Genomic DNA, 9,320 nt, shown 5'->3' on the forward strand with positions numbered 1-9,320 from the left:
ACAAACAGCTGTCCTTCTTAATATAAGTGAAAATACTTTATCAGACCCGCATTTGACCCAGTGGCCAGGCAATAAGCCAACGTTAGCTCCTCTAGCTTTCTTTCCACATTAGACTAAGAAACATTTATGAAGGTCACAGCTCAGGGACATGTATTCTAAAAAGCTCCTAAAAGGACTAAAAGCCTGAGATACAATCATAGGATTATAGAACACTCTCCCTTCCCATACCTTACCATCACATCAACAGGGCATCGGTATAGGAACAGTGGATTACAGATGAGAAAGCTGGAAGACACAGACTCAATTTAAGAAATTGCATTTAAAGAACCACTGCCCCCTCCCCCAAAAAAAGAGAAGAGGGGAACTTAGAAGACACTAGAAGAAACCAAAGCCTTTGTCACTTATAGCTATAGCAAACTTTCAGCACAATCCAACTCCTTGCTAGATCAACATAAAACCTCACACTACAGGGGCGCCTGGGTGGCTCAGTCGTTAAGCGTCTGCCTTCGGCTCAGGTCCTGATCCCAGGGTCCTGGGATCGAGCCCTGCATAGGGCTCCCTGCTCTGCAGGAGGCCTGCTTCTCCCTCTCCCACTCCTCCTGCTTGTGTTCCCCTCTCGCTGTGTATCTCTCTGTCAAATAAATAAAATCCTTAAAAAAAAAAACAAAAAACCTCACACTACAGGCCTGTTAATTTCAATTCCCATTTCTCAGTATATCATGACCTGCTTTCAACAAGAAATTGCAAGGTATTCTAAAAGGCAAGAAAAAGCACAGTCTGAGGAAACAAAGCAAGCATTAGAACCAGGCTCCAATATGGCACAGATTTTAGAAATATCAGATAGGGAATTCAAAATAATTATGGTTCATTGATTAATATATGAAGTGGTCCAGTGGAAGCAGAAGATAGCATGAAAGAAAAGTAATGTAAGTAGAGAGATAGAAACTCTTAAGTAAAAATTGAAAGGGAATGTTAGAAATCAAAAACACCGAGAGAAATGAAGAATACCCTTCATGGGCTCATCAGACTGGACATGGCCAAGGAAAGAATCAGTGAGCTTGAAGATAAATCAGTAAAATTTCCCAAATTGAAATGCAAAGAAGAAAAGAATAATAAAAGAACAAAATTTCCAAGAACTATGGGACAATTACAAGTGATATAACATAGGCATAATTGGAATACTAAAAGAAGAGATAAAAGAGCAGAAGAAATATTTGAAGTAATGGCTGAGGTTTTTTTTTTTTTTAAGATTTTATTTATTTATTTGAGACAGAGAGAATGAGAGAGAGAGAGAGCACATGAGAGGGGGGAGGGTCAGAGGGAGAAGCAGACTCCCTGCTGAGCAGGGAGCCCGATGTGGGACTCGATCCCGGGACTCCAGGATCATGACCTGAGCCGAAGGCGGTCGCTTAACCAACTGAGCCACCCAGGCGCCCGGCTGAGGTTTTTTTGAAATTAATGACAAAACAAACCACTACAGATCCAAGGAAACGTAGAGAACACTAAGCAGGATACACACACACACACACACACACGCACACACACACACACGACATATCAAGTGGCATAAAATCAAAGATGAGAAGAATTTGAAAGAAGTCAGAGGAAAATAAAACACCTTACCACTAAATAAACGATGATAAGAATTACAGTGGCATAAACCAGAAACCATACAAGCAAAAAGAGTTTGGAGTAAAATATTTAACATGTTGAATACTTAAATACTTAAGTATTTAAGTGTGTTTTATGGTCTAGAACATGACCTATATACCTAAATACTTAAAATACTATATTCAACAAATTTTTCCTTCAAAAGTGAAAGAGAAGTAAGTACTTTCTTAGAAAACTAAAAACTGGGGAAATTTATCAACAATACACCTGCCCTGCAAGAACTGTTAAAGAAGTCCTTCGGAGGAAAGGAAAATGATATAGATCAGAAACTCAGATCTACATGAAGAGCCGGTACAACAGAGAAGGAATAAATGAAAATAAAGTAATAATTTTTTTTCTTATTCTTAATTGATATAACGATTAATTGTTCAACATAATAATTGTAACATTAGATGATTATGGCAAATGGATTAGTAAAATGAGTAACAGCAATGTTATAAGGCATGGGAGGGAGGACTCAGGAATACTCTTACACGGTACCTGCACAACCTGTGAAGTGGCATGGTGTTATTTGAAAAGTAAACTTAGATGAGCTGCAAATATTGTACACTGTAGGGGAACCACAAAAAAGGGGAAAAAGTAGTGTAATTTATTTGCTAACAAAGAGAAAAGTGAAATCATGTGAAATGCTCAATTAAAAACAGAAGGAAGAAAAATATTTTTAAAAAAGGAGCAAAGAACAAATGTAATATATAGAAAACAGTTAAAAACATGGTATATATTAATTCACCTATATCAATAGTCACTTAAAATTTGAATGTTTTTAATACACAAATTAAATGACAGAGATTGTATGGTGGATAAAAGCACAAGGCCCATGTTGTCTTCAAGAAACTCACTTCAATTGAAGAGACACAGATAAGTTAAAGATAAAGAACATGAAAGGACATACTTGATAACACTAATCAAAAGAAAGGTGGAGTAGTTATTGTTAATTTCAGACAATCCAGACTTAAGAACAAGGAAAATTACCAGGAATAAAGAGGACATTACATAATGATAAATCATTCAGTTCTCTAAGAAGACATAATGATACTTAACATGTTTGCTTCTTGTAACAGAACATCAAAATATGTAAAGTAAAACTGATGCAATTACAAGGAAATATAGATGTCCATAATTATGTTTGGAAACTTCAACATCCCATTTTCAGCGATTGATAGATCCAATAGGCAGAAAATCAATAAGGATGTAATTGAACTAAACAGCACCCTCAATCAACTGCATCCATTTTATATTTATAGAATGTTTACTCCCATAACAGCATTATGCATGTTCTCAAGCTGATAGAACATCCACTAAAATAGGTCATGTTCTAGACCATAAAACACACCTTAAATTTTTAAACAATAGAAATAATCCAAATTATGTTCTCAGACCAAATGGAATCAAACTGGAAATTAATCAAAGCAATACAAATATAGATTAAACAACACATTTCTAAATAAGTAACACATATCAAAGAAGTGTCTTAGAGATATTAAAATATTTTAAACTAAATCAAAATGAAAATATATCTTATCAAAATTTGTGGTTATAGGAAAAGTGCCTAGAAAGAAATTTATAGCACTGAATGCACATATTTTTGAAAATAAGATACATCTAAAATCAATTTAAACTTGCGCATTAGGAAGATACAGAAAGAAGAATAATATAAGCCTAATCCAAGTAGAAGACAAGAAATAATAAAAGTTAAAGGAGATATCAAATTGAAATTGAAAACAGTGCCTTAATAAAGAAAATTCTTGTAAACAAAATAAAAGCTGATTCTTTGAAAAGAACAATAAAATTGTTTAACCTCTAGCCAGAGTAACCAAGAAAAGAGAGATGATGCAAATTACTAATATCAGAATGAAAGAGGGGTATTACTACTGATATCATGGACATTACATGGATAATAAATATTATGAACAACTCTATGCCCACAATTTTGATAACATAGATGAAATTGACCAATTACTTGAAAGATACTGTAGGGGAGGAAAAAGATTTACTCATTTTAGGTTCTCAACTGTAACAAAACACAGATTAAGAAGAGAAAGGCAGTAAGCTTTTTCACACATACACCTCATATTTACGGGGAAAAACTCAGAGATGAGTAGCTTAAAGAAGTGGTTTATATAGCTTTGACTTTTATAACATCTTAACCAAATAACAATACATCTTTAGAGGAGTGATAAGACAAAGGAAAATAGTTTTAGGCTTCCAATGGTGGCAAACTGTGGGAAGGTAAATATATAAGGGGAAACTAATAGAGTAGGGGTTTTCTTCTGACTCCTATGGTGCCATTCTGGGTTGATCAGAGTCTAGATTCATCTTCAAAAAAAGCAAATATATACCCTGCCTTTAGCAAGGAAAAAAAAAAGAGCATAGAGAGAGCTTTTCCTATGTTTACTGCTTCTTACTTGCCTTCAGCTCAAAATAATGTTTATGTCAAAGAGGCATGTTTTAGGGTGAAATATTCTGATTTTCTTCAATATAAACTACCAGAATGCATACAAAGACAAATAGATAATCTAAAGAGGCCTATATTAATAAATTGTATCAAGAATTTATAACCTTCAAAAAGGAAAGCTCCAGGCCCAGTTGGTTTCACTGATGAATTCTGCCAACTATTTAAGGGAGAAATGATAGCAAGTCTCTACATTATCTATTAGAAATAAGCAGCAGAAGGAATAGTTCTTAGTTTATTCTAAAGGCCAGCATTATCCTGATATCAAAACCACATAATGGCATTACAAAAAGGTTGCAGACCAATATCGCTCATAAACATAGATGCAAAAATTCTGAACAAAGTATTAGCAAATTGGATCTAACAATGTTTAAAAAGAATTGTATACCATAACTAAGCAGGATGTATTCTAGTTATTTAAGGCCAGCTCAACATTCAAATTTCAGTTCATGTAGTCCACCACATCAGTAGGCAAAGGAAGAAAAATGTTATGATTCAGAAGACATATTTGACAAAATCTTATACCCATTCATGATAAAACTCCTTCAACATGGGTTGTTGGTAAAGAACATCTAAAAGGGTGCCTGGGTGGCTCAGTTGGTTAAGCAACTGCCTTCGGCTCAGGTCATGATCCCGGAGTCCCGGGATCGAGTCCCATATCGGGCTCCCTGCTCGGCGGGGAGTCTGCTTCTCCCTCTAACCCTACCCCCTCTTGCGCTCTCTCTCTCTCTCTGTCAAATAAATAAATAAAATCTTTAAAAAAAAAAAAAAGAACATCTAAAAAACCTACAATTAACATCACACTTATTGGTGAGAAACTGAATGCTTTCCCCTAAAATTAGTAATAAGGCAAGCATGTCTCTTCTCACCCCTCCTGTTCAACATTGTGCTGGAAGTCATAACAAGTACAATAAGAAAAAAAAAAAAAGGAAATAAGCACTACACGGATTAGAAGGAAGGAATAAAACAGTTTTGGTTTGCAGATGATATAATTGTCTGCCTAAGAAGTCACAATGAATCAACAACAACAAAAAAAATCCTGGAACTAAGTGATTATAGCAAGGTCATAGGACATAAGGCTAATCATAAAAGTCAATTGCTGTCCTATATACCAGCAACAAATAGGTGGAATTTGAAATTAAAAACAGAGTGCTGTTTCCATTAGCACCAAAATAAATAAAATGAAGTACTTGGTATACAAATAACAAAATATGTATAAGATCTAAATGAGAAAAACTACAAAACTCTTAAGAAAGAAATCAGGGATGCCTGGGTGGCTCAGTCATTAAACGTCCGCCTTCAGCTCAGGTCATGATCTCAGGGTCCTGGGATGGAGTCCCGCATCAGGCGCTTCCTGCTCAGTGGGGAGCCTGCTTCTCCCTCAGCCTGCTCTGCCTGCCACTCCCCCTGTTTGTGCTCCTGCACTCTCTCTGTCTCTCTGACAAATAAATAAAAAAAAAAAAAGAAAAAAGAAATCAAAGATCTAAATAAATGGAGAGATATTTCATGTTTATGAATAAGAAGACTTAATATTGTTAAGATGTCAGTTCTCAACTTACCGATAGATTCAATTTAATCCCAACTAAAGTATTAGTACGTTATTTTGTGGATATTGGCAAAATGGTTCTAAAGTTTATCTTGAAAGACAAAGACCCAGAATAGCCAATACAATACTAAAGAAGAACAAAATTGGAGAATTGACATTATCCAACTTCAGGACTCATTATAAACCTACGATAATCAAGACTATGTGTAGTATTAGTAAAAGCATAAATAAATATATCAATGGATGAGTACAGAGAGCCAAGAAATAGACCCACACAAATGTTGTCAGCTGATCTTTTACAAAGGGGCAAAGACAATTCAAGGGATAAAGGATAATCTTTTCAACAAATAGTACTGGGACAAGTGGACATTCACATGCAAAATAATCTAGACACAGACCTTGCATGTTTCAACAAAATGGATCATAGACCTAAATGTAAAACATAAAACTAGGAAGTCTGGATAATTTTTCTCCTCAAAACCCATAACCCTTGCCTAATCATGATTAAAACTTAATTTCGAATAGAGGGGCATCCTGCAATATCTGACCAGTACTCCTCAAAATTGGCAAAATTGTAAAAACAAGGAAAGTCTGAGAAACTCACAGCTAAGAGGAGCAATTTTTGTTAAGTGTTGCCTTTTATTTATATATGTTACTGCAAAAAAAAAAAATTACTTCTCCTAATGGAACTGTTTGTGTCATTTCAATTTGGACTTGACTTTTGTTCTTAAGTATAGGTCACATGTTTCTATTTCTTTGTATGTCTACCAAGTTTTTTTTAAATTTATTTAATTTATTTTTTATTTTATTATGTTATATTACCATACATTACATCATTAGTTTTTGATGTAGTGTTCCATGATTCATTGTTTGTGCATAACACCCAGTGCTCCATTCAATACTTGCCCTCTTTAATACCCATCACCAGGCTAACCCATCCCCCCACCTCCCACCCCCCTCCCCTCTAGAACCCTCAATTTGTTTCTCAGAGTCCATAGTCTCTCATGGTTCATCTCCCCCTCCAATCTCCCCCCCTTCATTCTTCCCTTCCTACTATCTTCTTTTTTTTTATTTTTTTAACATATAATGTATTATTTGTTTCAGAGGTACAGGTCTGTGATTCAACAGTCTTACACAATTCACAGCACTCACCATAGCCCATACCCTCTCCAATGTCTTATCACCCAGGCACCCCATCCCTCCCACCCCCCACCACTCCAGCAACCCTCAGTTTGTTTCCTGAGATTAAGAATTCCTCATATCAGGGAGATCATATGATACATGTCTTTCTTTGATTGGTATGTCTACCAAGTTTTGACTGGATACCTTCTATAGTAGACACGTGGAAGAGTGACTTTTATTCTAGTCAACACTTACCTTGGCTCCATACTCAAACTCATATTCTTTCCCCTCTGTAGTCAGTAGCTGACATTTCCCTCAGATCAGTGATTTTCAGACTCTGGGGTTTTGTTTTGTTTTAGGGTAGTTTTTTGTTTTTAACTAGTTCCTCCGTGGTCTCCCTGTGAATGTTGGTTTAGTGGTTGGCCAACACTTCAGGTCAATATTGGATGCATATTTGGGGACTCATTCCCTACATGGTTCTTCCCTTCCAACTTCTCTTCTGTAGTTTACTGTTTGCTCCTCAGGCCCTGAACTCTGACCTCCTACCCCTCAGAGCAGTAAAACTTTGGCATTCTGCTGCCTTAAACTGCTGTGCGGATTGGGAATTGTCCTCAGGCAAGAAGCTACAAATTCCCCATTGACACCAGGTGCAATTCCTGTTTTACCAGAGTAGATTTTCTTCCAGTTTCTACCTGCTTTTGGTTGTTCTCCAGTGTCTCCAAATGGATTTTCTTCTTAAATAATTTTGTTCAAATTTTAAAACTTTAATCTGTGGACCATTTGGTCTATCCAGGCTACTCTACCATTATCAGATCGAAGAGCCAGTCCATGAACTCCTTTTGGAGGTTCAGCTAAGTTTAGCTAACTTTAAAATGAGAACTCTGTCTGCCCTATTTTTTGCTCGTTTTTATTCCATAAGCATTTATTTAGTGCTAAGTACCAGGAACTTTTCTGAGTTCTTTGCAGATACTAACTCATTTATTTCTTACAGACAAGCCCTATGGAAACTGCTATTATTATTATTCCCATTTGCCAACAGAAAAACTGAAGTAAAGAGAGGTTGTTTCTTGCCAATGTTTACACATCTGGCAAATGGGCTAATTGCTGAACCCAGTCCACTGTTTAGCCAGAGCTCATTCTTCTTCTCTATGAAAAAAACCAAAGGTTGATGCAGGGATTCTGAATGCCCCTCAAATCATGCCATCATGCTGCCCTTTATAATTTATGGGAGTAAATAAAATAGAAGCCTATATCAAGATATCCTGATTGTAGGGCTGGTTCTCCCATTAATTTTACACATGACTTTGATATATCATGTCTCTTATCTCTCAGCACCAGTTTTCTTATCTATAAAGCGGAGTGGTAGTAAATTTAACTCTAGCAGTGTATTCCAAAACATCAGAAGATGGTGTCATCCACCTGATACCAGAACCTGCATGTTATACTACTCGGGAGTATACCATAGGTGGAGAACTTCTGTGGCATGAAGGTGAAGGTCATTGGTTTTGAGAATTTTGAAGAATTGTAATGTCAAGATGATAAAAGGAATACTGACCTGGATTTTTTAATAAATATTTTATTTATCCATTTGACACAGAGAGAGCACAAGCAGGGGGAGTGGCAGGCAGAGGGAGAGGGAGAAGCAGGCTCCCCACTAACCAGGGAGCCTGACATGGGCTAGATCCCAGGACTCTGGGATCCTGACCTGAGCCGAAGGCAGACGCTTAACTGACTGAGCCACCCGGGTGTCTCTTGATCTGGATTTTGTAATTGCCTGTTAATTGTCTACATTCCCCCACTAGAAGGAAAAACGCCATTGGAGAGAAGAACCTGTCTCTCTTTTACGTGTCCTACCTAATGCCTAGAAAGTGCCTAGAAAGCATATATCAATAGTAGATGCTCCATAAATATTTATGGAAAGAAGTAAGGAAGAAAGGAACTACAAAGGGTCTATCAGAATTGCAAAAGATCTGTTTCAGGCATTACCCTCATTTTATCAAATGTATTTTAAGTTCCTTAAGTGTATGTGACTTTCTTTTCTTTTCCCCTCAGTTATTCTGGCATTGTTTGTAATCGGTGTTTAATAAGTAATTATTGATTGTTTGAAGAGTGTCAGAAAAATTAATGAAAGACTTTGAAATGGGCACTCATTCCAGTTGTCTCTGCCTTTCAATATATTTGGCTGTTTTACAACTCAATGAGTTATATAAAATTAATAGTAGTACAAATGATTTTGTCCATAGAAATGAAAATTAGTTGTGTCTGGTGGAGTGTAATTAACTGTTGATCCATTTTATTTTGGCATTCCTTGTCTAACTATACACATATGGTCTTTGAATTCTTCTTTGAACAAGTTTTAAGAACTTACTGGTTTTCTCATTAATTAATGAGTTAAGTAAGATCTTTGACACAGGATCATTTTATATCTATATGAGTCATAATTATACCCTCTTTTAGCAACTATCCTTTAACAAGACAAAACACACAATTTCCTTTTTGTTTTGTTTTTTTTTCTTTTTTTTCATTCAC

Source organism: Neomonachus schauinslandi, chromosome 9 (genome assembly GCF_002201575.2).
Source record: "Neomonachus schauinslandi chromosome 9, ASM220157v2, whole genome shotgun sequence".
NCBI lineage: Eukaryota > Metazoa > Chordata > Mammalia > Carnivora > Phocidae > Neomonachus > Neomonachus schauinslandi.